This window comes from Hylaeus anthracinus, unplaced genomic scaffold (assembly GCF_026225885.1).
Source record: "Hylaeus anthracinus isolate JK02 unplaced genomic scaffold, UHH_iyHylAnth1.0_haploid 2, whole genome shotgun sequence".
Taxonomy (NCBI): domain Eukaryota; kingdom Metazoa; phylum Arthropoda; class Insecta; order Hymenoptera; family Colletidae; genus Hylaeus; species Hylaeus anthracinus.
The window spans coordinates 3,693,529-3,716,372 of record NW_026534838.1 but is presented as its reverse complement, the minus strand read 5'-3'; the positions used below and the strand labels follow the sequence as shown (position 1 = coordinate 3,716,372).

Sequence of the window (22,844 nt, the reverse complement as noted above, 5' to 3'; positions counted from 1 at the left end):
ACGCGCTAGGTCGATGCTTCGATGCACGTCGAGTCACTTGTTCGCGTGCGTAGCCTTCGCTACCGCGGCCGCTGCAACGGTCTACGCGCGCTCTGATTGGTCGGGGTTTTCTCTTAATATCTCGTTAACGAAGCCCCATCCGACATTTTTGTAAAGGAAATTGTTGTTCAGAATCGTCTCAGCTACCCCCCATTTCCGGCTCCTCCGCGACTTTTGGGACACCCTGTATATTCATTAGGAGAATATTGTATTTGTTAATATATATTAGGTGGTCCAGAAAGTTCATGCCAAGTTTTAAGAAAACTTGAAAGGCACGTTTCAATTGTAATATATATTTGTTGATTCACATAGGTATCTACCATTTTGTTCCACAACCTTTCCACCTTTTAAGGGATGTACACATATATGTTATTTGTTTCCAACCATTTCGACGTATTCGCCACCTGCACCACCTATCAAAAATCGGCATGGACTTTCCGGACAACCCAATATTATAACTTTATCATTTAGAGATTTAGTAATGCGTCGATCTCCAAAAATGAATCTCCCTAATTTCACTCGATTTTCTCGCGCAACTTTTCCAAAGAAAACGACCACGGTTGCTGCGTTTAGTTTTCCTCTTTCGCTTGAGTTATCGGATTTTTCAATCTGTTCTACAATTAATATAATAAAATTGTGATTTCGTTTAGCATAAGTGCACGTTTCATTATATTAGTTCGGATCATAAACGCGTGAAATCTGCCGTCCAGTAACGAGATTACAGCGAAGAAGAGTAAACGATAATACTGTTGTACAGTGACGCATGGACAGATATACGACTCGATCGCGTTACGACTTTCGATTATCGGCCTTTTAAAAATACCTCTCCTTGGTTACTAGTTTCCCATAATAGCGCGTTTCCATTGATCCTCGCACCCCCCGTAGGCGTTCGGGGCTCTCCCCTCGGTGGTTCTTCGACTTTTCGAGGAAAGTAGCATTCCCCTGACTGGAACGCCGCCGACGAGTTTCCAATTCCTCCGATGTCTGCGGCCGTGGTTCGCGGAGGGAATTCGGGCGCAGAAAGCGATCTCTGTTCACCGCTGCGGCTAAACTTACGCACGCGTTAGCATCGATCTATCGATCTATTTGCGTTCGCAAGACACTCGGAGCGCCGCGGTTCCGGGCGCAGTTTCCAACCACGGAAATTAATAGAACCAGACGAGAGGGGAGTAGAAGTTTCCCGAGAGAAGGACTACGAAACGTTGCCTGTCGCTTTCGGTTCATCTTTGGTAAATTGGTATCGTCATCGAAACCGGCAACATAATGCCTTATCAGTACAAGGATCGATTCGGACATGTTTGAAGTGGAAATCAAACTAGAGGCTTGCGGAAGCATTTGTTTATTCTATTTAGTCCCGTTGATCAAAATTAGGGATACTTTTTGTTAAAAATTCGTGTAATATAACTGTTTGTTAGTTTTGCTTGATCTTGAACAGAGGGTTGAAGATGACGTCAGTTTTTAGTCTAGTTCCCGCATAACTTTCCCAGGAGAGTTTCCTCTTTACTCTTTCAGAGTATCGTAGAGGCTCGAACAATGTTCTATTTGATAGAGACGTTTCAACCTCTTCTTAGAGTCCTTTTTAACAAATATCATAGATTTCCTTAATTTCGAATAGGGTGAAGGGTGAAATCACTGTCCCCTCTAGCGACTCGCTATAGCAACCCTATGATAAACAAAGGCCACTCATGGTCTTCAGGTGGCAGGTTTCCCATCTCTCCCACAAACTATCAATTTCGCCGGATTGCATATTAATCATGTTGTTACTTCGACGCCTCGTTTGGTCAACGTTTCCGTCGGTCCTTCCTGTTACAGGGAGTCTTCGCTGGTCTCTCCTTCTTCTAGGACCTTTGAGTGGACAAGGCAAAGGACCAAAATAAAAAAAAAACTAGACAGTGAAGTAGGCAATGGAAGAAAAAATAACGAGACCAGCAGTGTCTGAAATGTAGGCCTGCCACTTTTCTTACGCATCTTTCCCGTTCTCTTCAGCCGTCCCTCCTCCTCCTCCTCCCCCCCGTGTCCACGTTCTCGCGCTCCACCTAGTCTTTGTTTTTCCTCCGGTTCTTTATCCGTTCCTCTGTTCCTCGTCCGTAGCCAAGATTCACCCTGCGGCTCTCCAGCGCGTTCGATTCTCTCCCTCTCACGGTGTGCAGTTCGGTCTCTCTCCCCCCTCCCCTCTCACGTTCGTCGTCCCAGCGGGTTTCTCTCCGCGCCCATTGGCGCCCAACGAGCGCACCCGCTCAAAAGATACGCGACAAGCTTATCGACACGGTAAACAAGAACACTTTACTACGACAATATTGGCCGAATGTAAAACCTGTTTGAAAGACGACGGAAAAAACGAGCGTGTCCGAGTGTCTCATGGATCGTCTACGTTTCTTCTACCCCCTCCCCTCTCTCCTCGCCTGCCGTTTTCCTGCCGCTTCCACGACCTGTCTTTTTTCGTCATCGGACGGCGCAAAAAGGTCTCGTCTTAGAAAAGAAGAGGCGTATCTACCAGTGGAAACTGGTTTAGAAGTCGTGCGCTCGAGAAATCATCGCCCCCTCCCTTGTGGAACAAGGAAGCGAGAATTCGTGAGTCGCGTGTTCGGTATTCGCGCCCTCCTCTCCCTTCTTCTTTGGGAAATGGTTCTCGGGGGGTTCCTCGGAACCGATCGCACGGAACTCGACGTCGATTAACGCTGTCGTTGTCGCTGATCTCTCGACCGGGTTCGACAGTGGCGCGTCAAACGCGCGGCTCTCGCGGCGATTCGAGGGGAATGCCAAGTATAGGCGAAGATTCAGGGGGATGTCGTGAGTTAAGTGAGCCGTGAAGGAGGGTGCGTGTAAGTGGACAGGACAACCCCGACGGAACAGAAGGAACAATCGTACAAACAGGGGTAACGTTTTCGTCCTTCCTTCGTGTCACCTGGCCGACACTTTCGGTGGTCGGATGGTTAACATTCTTTGGTTAGCATCTTTGTATAAAATACGCCCCTCGAGGGTCGACTTTTTTCTTCGAGGAACCTTCTTCCTTCTCTGTTCCGTAGTTTGATAGGTAGATTTGGAGTTCTTCTTTTTCTGTTCAAATATTCATCGAATGGACCGAGTTCTAGTATAGCGCGGCAATTCGGAATTTCGAATCTCTGGTCTTGCGCGGGAAGACGGTCCTCGCCGAGATCATCGTCCTGGTAACGTCCACTCTCGCGTCTCCCGCGGTGTTAGGGAGTTCCATGGCGGAGGGGGAGGGTGCTAGGCACGGGAGACACGTTCGTTCGTGAGAAAAAGCGCAGGCCCACGTAAAGAAAGGTCGAGGTAAGTAGCTCTCGCTCTTCAGGCAGGATCATCGGCCCAGTTACGTCCTTCTTCCAGCAACCTTGCATCCTCTCGACTTTTCCACCTCTTCTCCCCGGGTGTCGTTCCACCGTTCTCCGGGGTCCCCTTTCGTCGCGATTTACACTGCCCTCGGCCGCGTGAGCCGCCACTCGTTTGCCCCGGTAGGCAAAAATCGTAGCAACCTGAAAAAAAACATAAAGCAAAAAAAAAAAAAAGAAAGAAGAGACCCGCAGCCGCGAGAGCCGACCAGAGAGCGGGAGGCTGAGGAGGGAACAAGAGCGAACGGATGAAAAAAAAGACCAGAGGAGCGGCTGGAAGGGGAGCGACGGGGAACAGAAAAAGCAGGATAGATCGAGCGAGGAGACGCGCCGAAGAGGGCACTGAGACAGAAGAGACAGAGAGAGGAGAGACAGAGAGAGAGGAGAGACAGAGAGAGGAGAGACAGAGAGATCGCCGGAGAGAGGTAGAATGCTAGAGAGACACACGCTGCAAACAATGGCAGCGCGTGCACGGAGTTTCTTTCTCCTATGCTCGCTCTAGCATCTCTCGTACCTTCTCCCTCTCTTACGCGCACGCACGTGCACCGGGGGAGCTCGACGCGTCCTTCTCTATCGCCTCTCGTCCCTCTCGCTCTCCGTTCCTTTCCCCACTCTCTCTCTCTCTCTCTCTGCCCCCTCCGTTCGTCCCACACGCAACAGTAATATCTACGGCTGTAGACGCGCAGCAGCCCGACGCTGGAGCGCGAGCGCGCGCGCGTTAGCGATAGCGAGCGAGAACCCAGCGTAGAGGAGGACGCTGGGACGGTCTCTTTCTCTCCCAGGGAGAGAGAGAGAGAGCGGAGGACGGCGCAAGACAACGAACAAGAGAGGGGAAGGGCGGAACAGGTTCCTGACGCGATGGGTTGGGTTGCCGGAGGGCGCGGGGATTCGAGCTGGAACGAACGAGAGCCGTGAGAGAGAGGGGGAGGGGGAGAGAACTGGAATCCTGAGTAGCAACGGCGTAGCCGCGAACCAACGAACCTGGGCTTCAACCTTAAAGCGATGGATCGCTCCTGGTCGCTCGACGCGAACCAACGACCCGACCGGTACCAAACGCTACCCGGAGAACGCGTCCTCCCCGGTGATTCGTGGAAACCGGATGGGGTCCTTTCCTCCTGGAATTTGTCGGGATTAGTCGATGGACGGTGTTCTCTTTGCGATTGCTTCGCAAGCAATCGGCGGCCAAACTGAACCTCGTCGGGATGTTTCTGTTGCTGGTATCCAGAGTCATTAGATGGGATCATTGATTTATGGCGTGAGAAATTTGTTTATATTTATTTTCAGTTGTTAGACTATGGAGGTTCATGAAAATTCACGTTTATTAAGGTTTAACACTAGGACCATTTTCAAATTTTTGTATACAGTTCCTATATGGTATGTGAGAATTATTTCTAATTGTGTCATGCATTATTCAATTTAGTTCCACGTAAAGTATTTTCGCATTTCAAAAAGTGTTTCTAAGACTAATCATTTGTCCCATCAAGATAGAAATAGATACAAATGAACGTGTCAGTTGCTTTAGTATCAAAATTTAAGTGAAAGTGTCTCGTTTTCCAAGGACCATGTATCATGGATTGTAATCTTGAAATTTGATTTATTTTTGCTTCGAAGATACTCATCTAGAATTGCACGAAACACGACAGTTTCTCTCATTGTCCATCGATTCCGTTCGTTGAAACATTAGATGTTCATGGTCATCTCCATTCAGCGATGCAATTTTTGTCTGACGTTTGCGAAACATTGATTAGCATACTCTAGAATTGCACGAAATATGACGGACAAAATACGACAGTTTGTCTCCAAATGGTCATTCGAAGTACCCAAGCGTTGCAAACAGGTGTCATCAACGCCATAAACATTTTTCTATGGATTTAACTTTCTTCCTCGCACATCTCTGGTTCATCCGGTATTCCAATCTCTCATCTTTCCTCTCTCATCTTTCCTCTCTCATCTTTCCTCTCTCATCTTCCCTCTCTTATGCATAAGAGCATTACAATTTGACGAGTCATTCTGGAAGGCATCGTAGGTTCGAATTGCCCAGGGACTGTACTGACGCGCGTATTCCCGCGCAATCGGCGCCGCGTTCGTTATCTAGCGAATACGGAGTCCTCGAAGTCTGCGAGCGAGCGAACGAAGAACCGCGGACGGTAATATTTTTGCGGCGTCGACGCTGGTCGCCCTGGCGCGGCGATGACGTGGCTGTTTATACAAATGACCGCTTCCTGGACGCGGCAGTCGAAGTAATCCCCGCGAAACTTCGTGATTGCGTCCAAGGGAGACAGATAAAGAGGGACAAGCCCGGAGGACGAGAGGTTCTACATCCTCGTCTTGGACTAATCGATCGAAACGTTTGCAAGTTCGATTGAATCGAGTAATTCCTTTCTTGCGCGGCAATACTCGCCATACAAACAGAGCCACCGATCCCATCCAGTCCGGAGGATGGTCCGCGAGGGTGAAACCTGTTTGCTAATCGGCAACTAACAACAAACGGCCGCTTTTGAAGTTTCACGGGTTCTTGAGTTCCGTAATCAACCCGGGACCCCGGTCAGATCGATTTTCCGATAGTTCGGGCAGGACTGCACGCGGGCTAAACATTTATCCCGTCGCGCGTTATTCGTTCGGCTGGCCCTCTTAGCTCGCGAATACTTGCGCGAGTAAGTACGCAGCAAGTATTTCAATAACAGCGCCGCGGACTGACCCGCGGGAGACGCTTAACGATACGCGATACGTATCTGCTAGCGAGATACTTATGCGATACTGTATCCAATTAATTTCGTAGCTTTCGTTGTTTTTCAGTTAAACATATCGGGTCTCGTTTGAGAAACACGCGTTCTTAGTTAGTGAAAACCTTTCTGAAATAATGGATGAGATTGAAGCTTTATCCATTTGCTTTCTACATAAAACAGCTACTAAAAGTAGAAAAGTTAAGAGAAAATATTGAGTTCATCCTATTAATAATATAAGAGAAGAAACGGGAGCTTTTCATATTTTATTCGAAGAACTTTGTAACGATCCATGTAAATTCTTCAATTATTATGTCTAAAATTTGTTTATGAGGAAGGTGAAGGAATTCGCCGATAGTGCGCAGCGTCGTGTGAATGCTCGCATCTATTTCAATGTTTCGTCCCGACGCAGAAAAAGTTGCCGGCAGCCGACCAACCGCGGATACCGAAAATCAGTATCGCGATACTGTATCTCGCGAGAATCGTCGTCTGAACGCTTCCATAACATTATGTGTACCATCGGTATATCCTGCATACGCGTATCGTCGTGCGAAAAAGCTCTAAGCCTTAGACAACCGACTGATCGCCTCTGAAAACCGTCTCGCGACCCACCGTGCCCGAATCGTGACGCACCGAAGCGATCGTACATTCGGGAAATTTTATTCGAGCTCGAATTAAAATCCATTCTTCCTCGTGTCTGTCTTCGCGTGGAAATTTCGTGCGTCGTTATTGCCTGCGATTGCAGAACGAGGACGTCGCGAAGACATGTGACGAGAGCTGTCAGCGTCGCGAAACGTCTCCCAATGGCGCGCGATATTCGACTCGTCGCATACTAGACGGTGAATTAGTTACGTCAACGATAATGAACCGCGTTGCCGGTCGAGAGGGCATCGTGGCCTGAAACGTTAAACATTGCGAAACCGAAACGAATGTTTGAATACGGTCGGGTGTATTTATATATACTTCAGTTATCTGTAATATACGTATTAGGATGTTTTATGACGGATTACTTATTCGGTATACTATTTTTGTCAGATATTCGCGGTCTTGTAGTTGACGGTACTGCGAAATGTCGAGTATAAACAGAATTACTTGTAAAATAATAAGAAACGTGTAGGGATTTAAATTGAGATTGAGGTTGAGATTCGAATGAAAATGTTTCTCATCTTTTAAACCTAAAACGTTGAACATGTTTTAGTCTTGCGATTCTGTCAATTTTCTCGCACTTTCACTTGCTACGAATAGTATAAATGTAATTAGAAAGATGAATTGGTATACGTATGGAGAAATAGGGGATGAAATTTTGTATCTGGATTAGAATGTTTGGCCGCTTCTGACGCGAACGAGCCACCACGTGACTCCATAGCGCAACCGCGTTCTAGTAAAAAGTGCACCGCAGCCGCCCGTGGTTAATGCTGCCGCAGCTCGTGCCGCTTATTGAAATGCTAATACTTAGCGTGCATTGTCTATACTTGATTTATACGCAGCCATCGGCACGCGTGCGGACGCACATGCCGTGTCACACGTTACATAGCTGGTGAGCCACAGGTTTTCTCCGACGAACTGTATTTGGAATAAAGGGTCGATGACGGAAATTGTACTATTCCTTTTGGAATTTCGTAGGCGATCTAGAGTTTCCTAAACAGGGTTGATTCGTAAATAGTTGTTGTTTTTAACTTCTTCAGGGACAAATTTTAAATATATTTTTTTAAAATGCCTAGATCGAGTTTCCGGAATAATTCAATTTTCAATTATAAGGTCGACTCGGAAATAGTTTTTGTTTTTAGCTTCATCGAGGACAAGTTACATCGGATTATTATTACTTAGTATTATTTGTGCACTATTTCGTCGCATTTCTCGATTTTTTATTTCACGGAGTTAATCGATCTGTGCACTTTATATATTTTTACATTCGCGTGCATCCTCGTAGATCGTCCCACAATTTCGCTCGCCGTAAATGCATAAACATCCGTGGTCTATTTACGAATCAACCAAACGAATGCGACGTTACCAAATTCCTAGCGATTGATCGATTTATCCTCGATCGGTTAGTCGAGATCGAGAGAGCTGCAACAAATCATTGGAAGCTTGGTAAACAAACCATGTTCTGTCTGCAACGAAGGAAAATATTGAATTCTGTTATGAGGGAGGGAACACGTAACATCTATCGGCATAGTACGTCGCGCGGAGTTAGAGGTTCGCCATTCAACGCCGGAGACGTTGGAGGGGATCGAGTTTCGCGAAATTCTTCGCAGTGGCTCGACTGTTTCATCCCCTTTTAATACGTTCCTCGAAGAAACTGGAGTAGCGGCGCTCGTCCGTCAGGATGAACATCGTCCCCGAGGATCCCTTTCACTCCTGACAACTCTACGGCTTACAACTAAATTAGCGCCTAATAGCAAACCGCCAGGTCTCGAGTCTCCGTGCGGCCTCCATTATTCTCAGATACGGACAATTATTTTCAACCGGTTCCCCCGACTCGCGAATTCGAGGGTGGTCGTGTGACCAGCCTACTTTTTCATCGAGAAATGTTCTCCACCGTGGCGTTCAGTGATGGGATCGAATGGTGGGGAATTTTTTGATTTAATTAGGTGATACGGATTCCGAACTATTACAAGCGTTTACGAGCCGTTGATTAATCCTTTGCACTCGAGAGGTGACTCTCAGTCCCTTAGGTTTCATTTGTTTGGGACTCGAAGTGTCGATAAAATGATTGTCGGTGAGGTAAAGGTGACATTATACTCAGATCTAGGTAACTTGGAATTCATGGCGATAGAATGCTAAGAAACATCTCGAGTTGCTGGCAAATACTAGGAAAAAAAGGCCTCGAGTGCGAAGAGTTAATTAATTACGTAGGAGGGAGGGGGGTAAAAAAATATCTACGTGACCTTGTCATGGAATGGGAGGCCTAAATTCTTACGTGATACAGTACCGTCACGAAATGTCCCTGAGAGCGAGCGATCGATATGTCTCGTTAAAAGTCGACTAACTGCGCTTTATGAAAAATCTGAAATTAAGGTGCGACAAAGCACTCGGTATAATCTTTTTATATTTATAATAACGTTCCCGAGTAATACGCCATTAAACTACAACATGTTGTTGGCCATTGAATAAATTATTTATTTATTTATTAAAAAAAAAAAGAAAAAAAAAATGTACAAAATTGTTGTTTCATTTCGTTAATCGATTCGTGCAGCGAACGGCTCAATTGCAACTAATTTCGTTCGAAGGGAACAACGAGCGACAGGAGCTCGTGGGTATGACCCAGTACAATTGAATATCGCATTCCACGAGTAACGATCGCTTACCGACATCGTACCTTGTTTCGCGATATTGAATACGATCCCCATCACGGGACCCGGTAATCGTTCCAGTTTCTCCGTTCCATCTTAAAGTCCACGTTTCCACGAGCCCTGATAGAGTCTATCCCAGTAATTCCACGAGATGGATCTCGACGTTCCGTAAGACGAGAAGTCGTAACCCGGGTTTCGAGCGTGATCCTTGCCGTGAATCCTCGCGAATAGACGACCACGTGGGGTTCTATCACGGGCGCGAACGCGATACAAATCCGATCTGGATGTCATCCGTCAGCCGAGGGAACGTCCGAAGACGGTCAATCCGCGGGTTGCGCGATTCAACCGGGTTCTTTTCCGGGTGGGGCAGGATTCGCGATCGGGTGGTGTCGCAAAACGGTCCCCGGGGGGACGTTGTCCTTGCGAGCGTACGTTTGCACGTCGGCGATGTCCCGTGGGAAAACGCGAGAGATCGGAATGCGGTGGAAAAGGGGTTTCCGTGGCGCTGCGCGCACATACACACGGCCACCGTTCGCCCGCCTGTCCACCCACCACACCCTGGGGCTCTCTTTGTCGCTCCGCGGCCACCCCTTTCGGCTCGGTGGTGCGGCAAATCAGTCGTTCTTACGGGAACACGATGGTCGACGACGTTGAAAGCGGCGGTAGCTGTTAAAGAGGAGGGTTGCAGGGTCGCGGGGACGGGAGGAGCAGGGATGAGGAGGGAGGCGGCGGTGAGCGGCGAAGGCGAGATGGGCGCGTGGGAGAAGGAGGAGGAGGAGGAGGAGGAGGAGGATGGGGTGGCAGGGGGTTGGATTTGGTTGAGGGTGGTTTGATCGTATGGTACCACGATGTATTTAATCTGCAGGCCGCTATATGGTCTTGGTTATTCATGGTGGTCGGGTGATGGGGTTCTGGTGGGGGCATGGTGTACCGTCACGAAGGGTGGCGGTACGGAGTGGGGGCGAGATATTGATCAAAACCTACCCTGGCACCAACCTCTCCCTCCCTCTCCCTCTTGCTCCATCCAATCCCCCCACCGGCACCCTTCTCTGTATTTCTCGCTGTCTCTCTTCTCTCCCCATCCCCCTCTTTCTCTTGCACTCTTGGTCTACCCTCTCCTACCCACACCTACCTTCCTTCCTTCCTCACCCCCTCGCTAGACTCGACCGAACATAGCCAGCGGTTCTCAATGCTGCTCTCGAGAGACGAATCATTAGGGTGTACTCGTGACCCACGGTTCACGCAACAATCAAGATCTCTCTTGGCGAATTTCACAGTTCGGTCCGCGATGGTAAATCCTCGCCTCTTTATCGAATCGAACGCGTGCTTGAATTTCGTTCTCGCCCAAAAGTGGCAGATATAGAGTCGTGGAAAGATGTAGATACGCTCTGGTTATACAGGGTGTTTCGTTCGTTGAGGAACGGGTCGATGTCTCGCGAATGGATGAACCTGTCGAAAAATATTTTTACGAATAGTTTTATTGGGTAGCGCGGGAGATTTGAACAGCGAGCTTGATTTCTTTAGATGGTACCTGGACGAATACGATCTTCTTCTTATTAGACTGCGGATGTTTATCAATAGGATTTGCATCCGTGAAGAATTAAAAGTATGCAAGGGTATACGAAATATCGAACGTAAATACAACGAATATTCGTTGTGCAAAATTATAGACTCGGACGTTTCGTACTTTTATTTATGGACTTTGAGGGATCCTTTAATGATCTCTCAATTATGGAAATGGACTAAAATGAGAAAAGACGTGTCGAATATATTTCGATGTTCCATATATCGTGCAGAGTATATTTTCCGAAAGAAAAGGACGGACACTTGGAAAGAATTCCTTGTAAGAGGGTTAACTACGTGTTCACCGTTCCGTACACCGTGAACGTTTCAGGAAACTCCACGGAGGTATTCTTTGCGCACTCGTCGCGTTTATATTTAAATTATCGGTGCTTAGAACGGCACCGTCGACGTTTTTACTTTTCTCCTTTCGAGATCAAAGAGTAACGCGACGCGAGAAAGGTACTCGTTCGACCGAGTGAATTACGACTCACTCTTTGGTCCACACGCCGTAAATAAGATTCATAACGCCACTCGTATCTATTACTTTTACGATTCGCCGGAACGGGCCGTGGAGGGAAGAAAAAGAGAAGAAAAAAAAGAAAACAAGAAAAGAAAAGAAAAACCAACGGAGAACACGCGGGATCGAAGATTGCTCCGCGAAAAGTTTCTCCTTTGCTTTTCGCTCCACTTTTGGCCTCCGAGATCATTCCACGACCGAGTTCGAGAGTGGCTGGAACTTTTTACGAGGTACCGCGAGGTCCACTCGACGACGTCTCTCCTTTGATAGCCAGATCGCGATGTTTTCTAATTATTCCGCTTCTAATTACGTTCAGCCAGGTGAGCGTCGATCGACCGACAAAATAGAGACACTCGCTACTGAAAATGTTCGCGGAGCTCTCACGCTGAATAATTGACGCTACGACTTTGTTTATCGTTCGCTTGGATCGATGAACGCGACTTCCACAAATAGTAAACAAACCGAGTACTTGTTTCCTGGTTCCAGGAAGGAATTCGTTACTTTCGCCGTCATTTTTGGGACCGCGTACTAAAATTTACAGATACCGTTCGTATCGAAGTTATTTGCCTCGCGGTGGCGTGATTTTGATATATATGAACCTGAACAAAAATCTATCGTTTCTTTACGGAAACGGTGGAGACTTCGAAAACAATCCACCTCGGTATCTTACCAAAAATACAATTCAAACATCGAAGAACGTTCGATCGAAGGAAAAAGTAAATTTTAAGTAATATCGTCCGTGCACGAAAGTCGAGCAACAATGTGAACGACAGTTTCTCTCGTGCCGCGGAATAATTCAAGATACCATCTACGAAATTTATTTTTCATTCGCCGCTCTGCAAAGGGACACCGGAGAATATCGCCCCGAGAAAAGGAAAAGCCGAAAGGGAAGAAAATAAACGACCGCGTTACGAACGGGACACGATTAATTTCGTATCTCGCCTTTTATAAAGCATTTTCTATGCTCGGCTTTTGCGATTCCGGTTAAATGACCAGTTCGACTTTCGTCCACTCGAAAGCATACGCAGAATCCTTGTCCAGGTAAATACGAAATATTTGAATTCGTCCTCTATAACACTTTTTGATTTTTCGAAAAGTATCTCCAATTTGTCAAGTTTCGACACTTTTCATTTCTTTCTCTTTTTATCCCTCGAAACTTTGACTTTCCCTCCATTTTATGGCGCAAGTCCATGTTTTTTCTTGATCGAAAATAATTTACTTCTCATTTCTCTCAGTTTAACTTTGCTCATTCAAGAGCATATTCCGAAGCCTAACTTCAATCGGTTTTCAACTTTACCAACAGAATGTTTACCTATACCTGTAACGAAATCTTTATCGTACATTTCAAAAGAAAGTGCGCATGGCCGACATACACAACACTCATCTGATCACACGAGGACCGCATTTTGGTCCCCGGGATCGCTTTCCTCGCATCTCCGCGAACGTTGGAGCGGATTTCTACTATATTCACGATAAAAAAAAAATTCCTCGTGGCCCGCTTGAGTGGTCTTCGTCGACCCCCCATCCTTTTAATGATCCCTGAGGAGAGAGTGCTTTCGGAGTATCGTCTCGAGGGTCGTCGGAACGACACGGTGTAACGTCATCGCGGCGTTTAATTATTTTGATTTTCGCGTTCGACGCGGTCCGCGTGCTTTTGTCGCCGCGGTTTTTTCCAACGACCCGCGGGGGGTCACGTCGATTATTTCGACGGGCGTCGAGGTGGAAGAAACAACGCGGTCGGGAATGTGTTTGATATATTAAAAAAAAAAAAAAAAAAGAAAAAAAGAAAAAAAAACATTACGCACCCACTACGCGTCAATCATCGATTCCACCCCCACTCCCACGACCGTTCGGAAATAAAGGAAAACGCGAGCTCGTGGCCGTGTTTAGCCGTCGGATTTGATAGGAAAATCTCCATGTAACGACTTTCACGCCGATGATTTTTAAATTGCACTTAGGGCCCTCGAGTGGCGAGGGCGGAGCTCAGAACTGTAGTCATTAATTTATCGATTCCGTAAGGCTCGATTGCTACTCGCGCACGAATTGAAACCCGGGGGGACGTCGAGTGCGCGGATTTTAATCAGTACGGTTTATCGAAGTTTCGATTACTCTCGTGATTGTGCGAATCGGTACTCGATCATCGCGAATGCGCGACGATTTATATATGCAATTTATTATTTTAAATTCCTTCGACTTGTCCCACTTTGAGAGACATATGCGGCAATAGAAATTCTTTCCTTTACTTTAAAGAAGCACGAAGCTACTTGCGACGATTCAGAAAGTTTCGTCAAATTTTTGACGGACGTACGCCGTTTGCGAAAACCTAGGATCTCGCTTGGTTACGTTTCTCGAACTCCCATGGGCGTTCCCCGCACGTGGCGCAGTCAATTTCGAAACAATTATAACTAGAGGTTTATGTTCTCCTCCCCACGGGCGCGGAAAGTTTCATTAGGAATGGCATTTCGAAGATCCGCGAGCGATTAAACGCGGCTAGAAATAGAGTCGGCTGACGAAAGGGAAGAAGAAAGGATACAATGCGGGGTATTGTTTGCAACGAGATATCGAGGGGGAAAACGGTTCGTCGCGGCGGATTAAGGGGCAATCTTTGCAGGTCATCTAATTATGCGGTAAAACAGCGTTAATTCGCGGTTAATTTCTTAACGAGACAACTCGCTGGCACGGCAAAGGGTGGCGCGGTCGCGTTACAGCCTCTAATGGCTCCGCGTGGCTACGTCCGGCTAAATAAAAAAAAAACAGAGAGAGAGAGAGAGAGAGAGAGGGAGAAACTTGCACCGACGAAAGGGAGAGAAAGGCGGTGAAAAAGTGAGGAGGATGAAAAAAGAAACAGCAGGAGCGGTGTGTTAATTAATTGGCGCGTAATTAAAAGCCGCAGCGATACACCCGGCGGTTGGGGTAGTCCCTCGAGTCGATACACTTCAAAGAATCCGTGACGCTGAAAGATATCGGTTTAGCAGGCGCTACCCTGCGACAAGTAGCAGTCTCTCCTTTTTTTTCTTCCCCTGTTTCCCTGCCCTCACGGCCGGGGAACGCGGAACGCGTGAAAAATCAGAGTAATTAAAAGAGTGCCCGGGGGAGCGGGGGATGATCGAGCGGGGACAGATCAAAGGGTAAGCGCGCCGGATGATCGAAAGATTCAGATCCGACGAGTGGCACTCGACACTTTTCGTCGAGTGTTCCTCTTTCGCGGACAGTTTCGCTTCTGTGTTGCATCGATCGTCCCGCAGGACCGATTCGCCTGACACTTCGGGACAGTAGTAGTAGGGACAGTGTAGCTCGTTGAGTATGCCATACAATATACGTATTATACTGTAATATACTGTAATATTATACGTGTTATACTGTAATATTGTATGGTAATATATTGGTTTGTCTGAAAAGTTCATGCCGATTTTTCGTACGTGGTACAGGTCTTAATATATCGGAAACACTAAAAACAAATAACATGCGTACATCTCTTAAAAGGTGGAGAAGGTTGCGGAACAAAACGGTACCTATACATTTCAATAAATATATACATCAAAATTCAAATTCAATTCTTAAAAATTTCTTAAAAATTGCCACGAACTTTCTGGACAATCCAATATATACTGTACATATGCGTACTATACAATACTGTTTGTATTTCCGAAACAAACTAGAAATTGTTTCCCCGTAAACAGAGTTTATTTTCCTTGCCATATGATATTACAATAATTATTTATAATATGTACACGTACGATATGACCTGTGAACAGAAAAATGACATTTGAATTTTTAGTATATTACTTCTTTCTCGTTTAAATTAAATGGTAGGTTCGATGTTTACGAGTGTATGTAAACACTTGGTTGCTCTGTCCGGCTTGCAAGAGCGTGGAAACGAGAAGCATCGAACCGATCAGGGTGCATCGACGAGAAGACTCGTCATTACGCCCGATAATCGTCGACCGGCCGACGTATCGAAAACATCGCCGCGGCAGGGGCGCGAGAGTGGCTTCTTTAAAGTAGAGTATCCTGTCGCGGCCGATAAGTAATCTTGTACCGGAACACTGGAGGCGTGGATACGAGCCCTTTAAGAGCGGGTTCATGTGTATTCGACATGCGTATTACGCGTGCTCCGCGCCGGGATTTGTCACGCGTCACCTAAAGCCGCTTTCACAATGGAATCCAATCGAGGAGAGCGTGTTCCTGGCTCGGGGGCGACTTTCGCGGGGCAAACGCCTGCTTTAAACGATTTTAATTTCCATTCATCCATGAAACGCTCGATCGCAACTTTCGTCTCTCGGGATTTGACAGGGTTCGACAATAAGATCGCGGGGTAAACGATACCTAACCCCGAAGAGATTTTAATTTCTCTTCGATTCCCAACTCCTCTCTCTCGTTTTACAAGGTTTCGCTCCAACAAAAGAAGCTCTTTGTACGCAAGTTCCAGCTCCCGCGACGGACTTTAATTCCCTCTCTAAATTTGTCTTTTAATTCGCGTCCACCGAGCGGTTCGAAACGGTCCGAAAACGTAATTAATCCGGCGATGAGAGGACAGGAAGGATAGCGGAACGTAGCTAGTCACCTGTAGATCCGCAAACGCCTCGGTAGCCCACCGTCATTGAGCAAACAAGCATCGTGCCCTTGTACGAAGGTTCCTGAAGTACTCTAAGCTCGATATACTTAGCGGTTACCCAATCAGCCCCAATCTAACCCGCAACTATCTACCAACTCCTTGGCGACATCGTTGCACGGGCTACCCGCTCGAATTCAACGAGCCTTCGGTCCTCCTCTACCTACAGATCTCATTACGGATTCCAAATCGCTTCTTTGCGATGCTAGCCCTTGACCATCGGCTGTCCCGCAACTTTGGAATTGGTATCGAAACTGGGTTTCGATGAACAACCGATCGATGTGTCGAACGCACGGTACGTTCTATGTTTCTTGAAGACATTTGTCTAAATTAACACGGTGAACGTCGTTGGTACTTGTGTTTCTGGGGCGGCGCGGTGGTGCAGGCCATCTGCTGGACACGCAGGCGTGAGCCATCAGTGGTACACGCCGGCGTGAACATGTTAAACAGTTGATACGATGTTTTCGAATCAATTTTTCATTACTGATACACACAAGCGTGATGTTTGTTCACGTACGTTATATTTATAAGAAGAAAAGGAATATTTATTTTGGAAACATCAAATCTATCGTTTAACACTTTCGCTGCGGGGATGCTGCACATGTGCGTCCAACTGAAAATATATGGTTGTTTTTGTTATTTTTCAGTTTTGTTGTTCGACAATCATACTATATATAAAATAGGTTACCACGAATATATATTTTTCAAAATAACCATATTAGATAAATCGTAAGAAACTTGTCATCAAGAAAATATCATAATTGCAGCTCCCAGCTAACGGCTACTTATTTCGTCCGCAGCGAAAGTGTTAATTTAGACGAATCTCTTAAAAAGACACAGAGGGTACGAACACTTAGACTGACTACAGCAGCACGCACAGAAGGTCGATCGTCGTTGATCCTGAGTATCAAAGAGTTCGTGCTAGGTGTAACCTATCACGTGCAAAAAACAAGTCCCACTTCACGATGTTACAGGGACGAATGAATCGTATAGACGAAATGTAACGATACCAAGAGTAAACTTTATTACACAGTCACGCGATGTTCCGATATCGACCTCAAGGAGCAACCAGGAAGGGGTGGAAAAACTCTCGTCGTTAGTGGTCAGCGACTTTGTAATACCGCTGTCCAAACATTGCATACCCTGGCTATGATAAAGTCATTGCCAGACGTCGCCGCGCCATCGACTTTGTTCATACAAAGTACGTCGCAGTTCTCAGACCTATGCCGCGCAGTCCGGCATACACCACCCTCGTCGCGTCACCTGGTCCCCAATCGGATCTCGCCCCCCTCGAGCATGAAAAATTTCCCCAGAGCGGCAGAGGGGGGGTCCGTTCGGAGCGGACCCCGAGCATCATCGAACGGTGAGCACGATTAACTCGCGGTGAACCTGTGTACGTCGGTTGCTCGGTCTCTCGGAGTGAGTTCTCAGCCTCCTGAACGTTTCTCCAGCCGCCTCTCTCTTCGTACCTTTTCCTCGTCCAGTCGTTTCTTTCCGTTGCACGAGAGGATCCCCCCTCGGTCCCCCATTCCGTCCGTTCCCTTCTCGTTCCGGCCTCTCTCCGTGGTGGCAACGAGCGGGTTCGAACCGCGAGGCGAGTCGAGGAACCCTCACCGACCGAAGGAAGAAAGAACGAACGAACGAACGAACGGTGAGCAAATGCTCTCCTCGCTCTCTGCCCCCTCTGCCGCTCTCCTCTGTGCTTCTTCTCCCCCTCTCCACCCGCTGCTATCCCCCTCTCGCCCCCCCCGTTCAACTACAGCTCCACCGTACGTCGATCTCTCGGCGTCTTTTTCCCTCCCTTTTTCAGCTGCCTGCCCCCGGTGTTTCTTCGTTTTTTCCGTTCTCTCCTCTCCTTTCCCCTCTTTCTCCGGGGGTCAACGTACAGGCGCTCGCGCGGCGTGACCGAAATCACACACACGCTCGTTGCGAACTCGCTCGACTGTGACTCGCTTCTTCATCTTTATTTGGCCTCTAATTGTTCCTTCTTGCGCGACGCCCGTCGGTCTGCCTGCCTGGCTCTGGCCTGGTCTGACTTGCCTCCGCGAGCTCCTCCGACGGACCCTCCCAGGGTACCGCTGACGGAACTTTCGAACAGTCACCTGAGAGGATTCCTGAGCCGGGCCCCGTCTCAGACACCGGCTACCTGCCGCGCGGAAACTCGCGTGGGTCGCCTTCCACGGTATGAATGAGGAATTTTTCTGGGCTACCGGGTGACTGGACGCAATTTCCAACGATTCTGTGGGGGACCTACAGGAGTGGCGATGGAAGACACTTCGGAGGGGTCCTTGGTGGTGGTTAGTGGTTAAGGAAGCCACTGTGCGGGTTGTCTTCTCGTGGTGCTAGGTAGACTTAACCCTTTGCACTCGAGACTCTCGGGTTTCCATTAGGTTTCACCATTAGGTTTCACCATTAGGTCTCACCGCAGCAAATCCATCGGCGATAATGTTTCTTTAGGTACAATTTCTTTGGAGCTCGAAGTGTCACGAAAGGTGACGTTACTCTCAGATCTCGATAGCTCAGCATTCGTGGCGATAGAATGTTAAGAAAGCATCCTTAGAAACGCTGGTGGATACTAGGAAAAAAGGCTTCGAGTGCAAAGGGTAAACACGTTGATCGTGTCACGTCGCCCAGAAACGGGTGACAGGACTTTCCATTAGGGACCTAAAAAACTTAATTTCAATGCTGAGAGAACAATGTCTATCAACTATCAAACGAAGGTCTGAATTTCGTCAACTACAATCGCACCTAGCACTTTGCACACCCTTTCGAAGAAAAGGGGTCCAGCACCTAATCATCTCCTCGTCTCCTCCAATCGCGACGTCACGAGTCTAATTCCCGGGTATCATTCCCGCCCTCGAATATCAATTACCCTCTTTCGATCTCGTTTTGCCCATTTCGACTTGAAAATCCGGTTCCCGCCGACTCTGAAGGATCACCTTCATCGACGACTCGTTCTCCAGTCTCTCTTGCGACAGTCGGCGTATCCCCCCCCCCCCTCTCTCACGAGTGCAATTAGCTCTCTCTCTCTCTCTCTCCCTCCCTCCCCTCGGCCGTGAAGAACCGAAGATCGTGGCTGCTTCCGGTCGCGATAGTGGTTTCTGATCGGTGCCAACAACCTGGCCCGTTTCATCGGCATCGCTCGGACAATGCCTTTGGATCGGGCTTGGGTACACGGCCACGCTTACCTGACCCAAAGGGGGGGCTGGCTGACGGAAAAAGGGGGAGGGAAACGGGGCCCCGGGTGTCGCAGAGAGCAGATTAATGGTCCCAAGGAATTCTTGGTAGTCTATCCGTGGAACGGACCGCTCTGCTCCCCCTCTGCCTGCGCTTCTTGGCCGATGCCAGAGGTCGTGCGGACCAGGAACGCACCACCCACGCGTTGAAAATTTCATAGGAACACTCCGAAGGTCGTTGCAGGACCCCCGAGCGTCTTCTAGCTTCGGTTAGACGCGGTTCTTGAGTATTCAGGATGCGAGAGGCGAGGATCGAGGGGAAGGGTGTCTTCCAATCTTCGTTGGGGTGGCGTCGATTATGAGAAAACTGAACTGCTTCGATGACAGTTCATTGTGTTGGATATAAGAACTGCATGCTACAGTTTGAATTTGTGGTGGGTTCAGTGTTAAATGCGTTCTATACTTTTTCTATGTTTTTTCTATACTGCCAATACCCACAGTCAGGCGGTCCCATAAATATTCGTACCCCCTATGTCTATAAAAACTGAAGGATATTTATTTAACAGAATATAAGAATATTCCTTACAGAGGAATAAGACTTGATCGAATGTTCATAGATGTCGTGAACATCCTTCAAAAACTGTTTGGAAAAATTCTTCCAAGACATTTCGATTACTTCTCGATCCCCCTGATATAATATCGTCTCGTTCCTTTTGTTTCTTTCTTCGACTAGACAAATCTATCCGTCCCTCTTAACAAATTTTCTTTCGTGCTCCCGAAGTTTTCTCGTACTTTGGAAAGCACTGTCCGAAGCTACAACAAAACCGCCAAGAAGAAGAAATAAAGATTTCTCAGAAGCGCTGAAATATTTAGACCAGACCTTCCACGTTGCGTCAGGGGTGCTTCGCGGAGTTTCTCCTTTCGCGAAAATTTGTACCACCTTCCGCGGGATGTGGGTCGACGACGGTTCCCGGCGACGTCAGGATACGATAAACGAGATGGAAGAGAGACGGGCGCTTCGTTTCCGCGGAAAACGGTATTATTTGTCGACGAAAACAAGACGACGACCGACGCGATCCTCGACGGCGAAGACGAGAGGTTAGGAAAACTTTGTTATTTTCCGTTAAACGACGCGGAGGGTACCTGGAATTTCCAGCGCTTTGTAAACGGTCGCCTTGCGGCCTCCCGGCACTCGGACAATGATACCTCTTGTCTCAAAGTCTACCTGCGCGCCGAGTACCGAGTTACCTGAGTCTCTGTCCTGCTCCTTAGGTCGCGGTTAGGGCCTTGTTATTAGCTTTGTACCGTTTCGAACCTGTTCCACGCGCCCTCGACAATCTGGAGTAGCCTCTTCTGGATGGGCAAAAGAATTTTCGATACGCTCGTGTCGTGGTAGGTGTGATCCCTTCGTGAGAGAAAATTCTGTGGACACTCTTATCCTTTTTAACGCGTCATGGTCGCCACGTTGTATTTATTCTATTTTTGAAGGAATGGAGTGTCGAAGGAACTCGTTATTTCGTCAGCTACAACATTACTTTAACGAAGGTATATCGTTCCATTGACAAAAAGCACCGATGACCTCGAAATCTCGTTAGAAAATGACTTTCGAAATTTCATCCTTTACACGTGGACCTTCAAACAGCGTAACTTTCTCCTAAGAAGTTTTTTTGCACAACGAAAAGCAACGTAAATTCTGCGAACGCACTCTGTATAGGTAATGGAGATAAATTGAGAAACGTAGATGAAGGGGACGACGAATAATTTTATTTGCTTTCTTTACCAAAACAAATACTATCTTACAATTTTTACACCATTTTCATATATAAAACTAATAGCTTATAAGTAGATTGCGGATCTTTGTGCAAAATAAAATCTTAGCAAACGTACCCACGAAAATTGAACCTAAATAGGAATTCATTTTACTCCCCTAAATAGGAATAATATAAGCTCTACTTTCAATATTTGTTTATATAATAGCACGTTGTGTGCATTTTGTAGTTTCTTACACATTCGAATTTCCTATAAATGCATACAAATCCGCAGTCTACTTATAACTGTGAACATTTATGCAATCTGACGAGTCGATGGTAAAGTTCGCAAGAATCTGCACAAACACAAAAATATATAAAACATTTACAGTAATATACTTCTTCTACCGTTCAGAAAATAAGACGTCTGTGAAAATATGAATTTGCATAAACATCCGCAGTCTACCCTGTACGAATTTTTCACTGTTTCGTGGATTTTCATTCCAGCGAACAAATGTGTCGAGACCAGATTTTTGTCCGTACTTTGAGACGCTCAAATTTTCCGCGACCAACCCCTCCATTTAGTTCCGTCGTTCCCATTTTTCTTCATCCGGTTAATCTGGTATCCGCCGCGCGGCGACTCGCGAGAGCGTGTAGGATATTTCCTTACGGGGACCGGAACGATACCGAGTCGATTACTTTTTAATCCCAAATTACTCCTGTGGTAATCCGGTTATTAAGTCGTCGCCGCCTTTTCGAAGCTAGATGCACGAAAAACTGGCCTTCGGTGGAAAGCTCGCGAATTTACAGGCAAATGCTCCTAGATACGAATCGCCTTTCGTACGGGCTTTTGTGAATCTGGTCCGTTTCGTTTCACGGTAATGACAGAGAATTTTCAATTATTCCTCCGCAAATTACGAATCGTTAATTTAATTAAGCGACGAAGCCTTCGTAGGACGCTCCGAAAAAGGGAGAGTATTCATGAATTTTTTGAGGACAAATAGAAAATTGTCTGGTTAGAATTGTTTGTAATTGTTGGATCTATTCTTTTTTGCTGTCTAGACGTTCGACGTATGCCTTTTATTTCGGTGAAAGGATTTACAAAAATAAAGATCGAAGTTCAATCAAAATATTACAGAAAGATAGAAGAAAAAATTTCGTTGCCGCGAAAGATTCCGGATTCGGTCGTTTCCGCACGCGCCGCGCGTCGAGTAGGAAGACCATTCTTCTTCATTGCAGCGTACAAATGCGCTCAACTTGACCCCGAACACGATAAATCGGATTTCTGGGCTTCCGCGATCTTAGCTGAATCAATCTCGCGCCGGTCGGGACCACCGGCGATTCGGATCGCGCGGAAAGTGAAACTGCCTTTCAGCGGACTTTGACGAAGATACGGCTTCCCGTTCGTCGACCAGTAGTGTGCCAAATAGAATCGAACTCCTCCTGATTCCTTTAGGCTTTCTATTATCAAAACACTTCGTGCGTAGTCTCATACGTTTGGGGAGAAATCATTTTGCTCGGGATTGTATCAATAATTTATGATTGATTCAGTGCAAGATTATTAACAACACTGAAATTTCTCGGGATAATTATTGTACGATTTAATTTTATTGAAAAATTAGTTTGTTTATTCTTTCTCTGATTAGAAAGATGTAGTTCTGTGTGTAATAGGTACGCGTTGACTAAGGTAGTTTTAGTGGACCAGAATCTAAATGTTAGTTTAGTGGAATCCAAATATAAGAATTAATTTACTCAAAACGCTTCAATTTTGGCTACATTTCTCAACACCATATTCCACATATATTACTTGATGTATTCTCTTC

At 46.8% G+C, this 22,844-nt stretch overlaps 1 protein-coding gene across 2 annotated transcripts in view; it reads left to right on the top strand.

The window, feature by feature from the left end:
• Positions 1 to 22,844, top strand: part of LOC128893021 (LIM domain-binding protein 2) — a 175,582-nt gene that overhangs the window by 51,242 nt on the left and 101,496 nt on the right. The window lies entirely within an intron of this gene.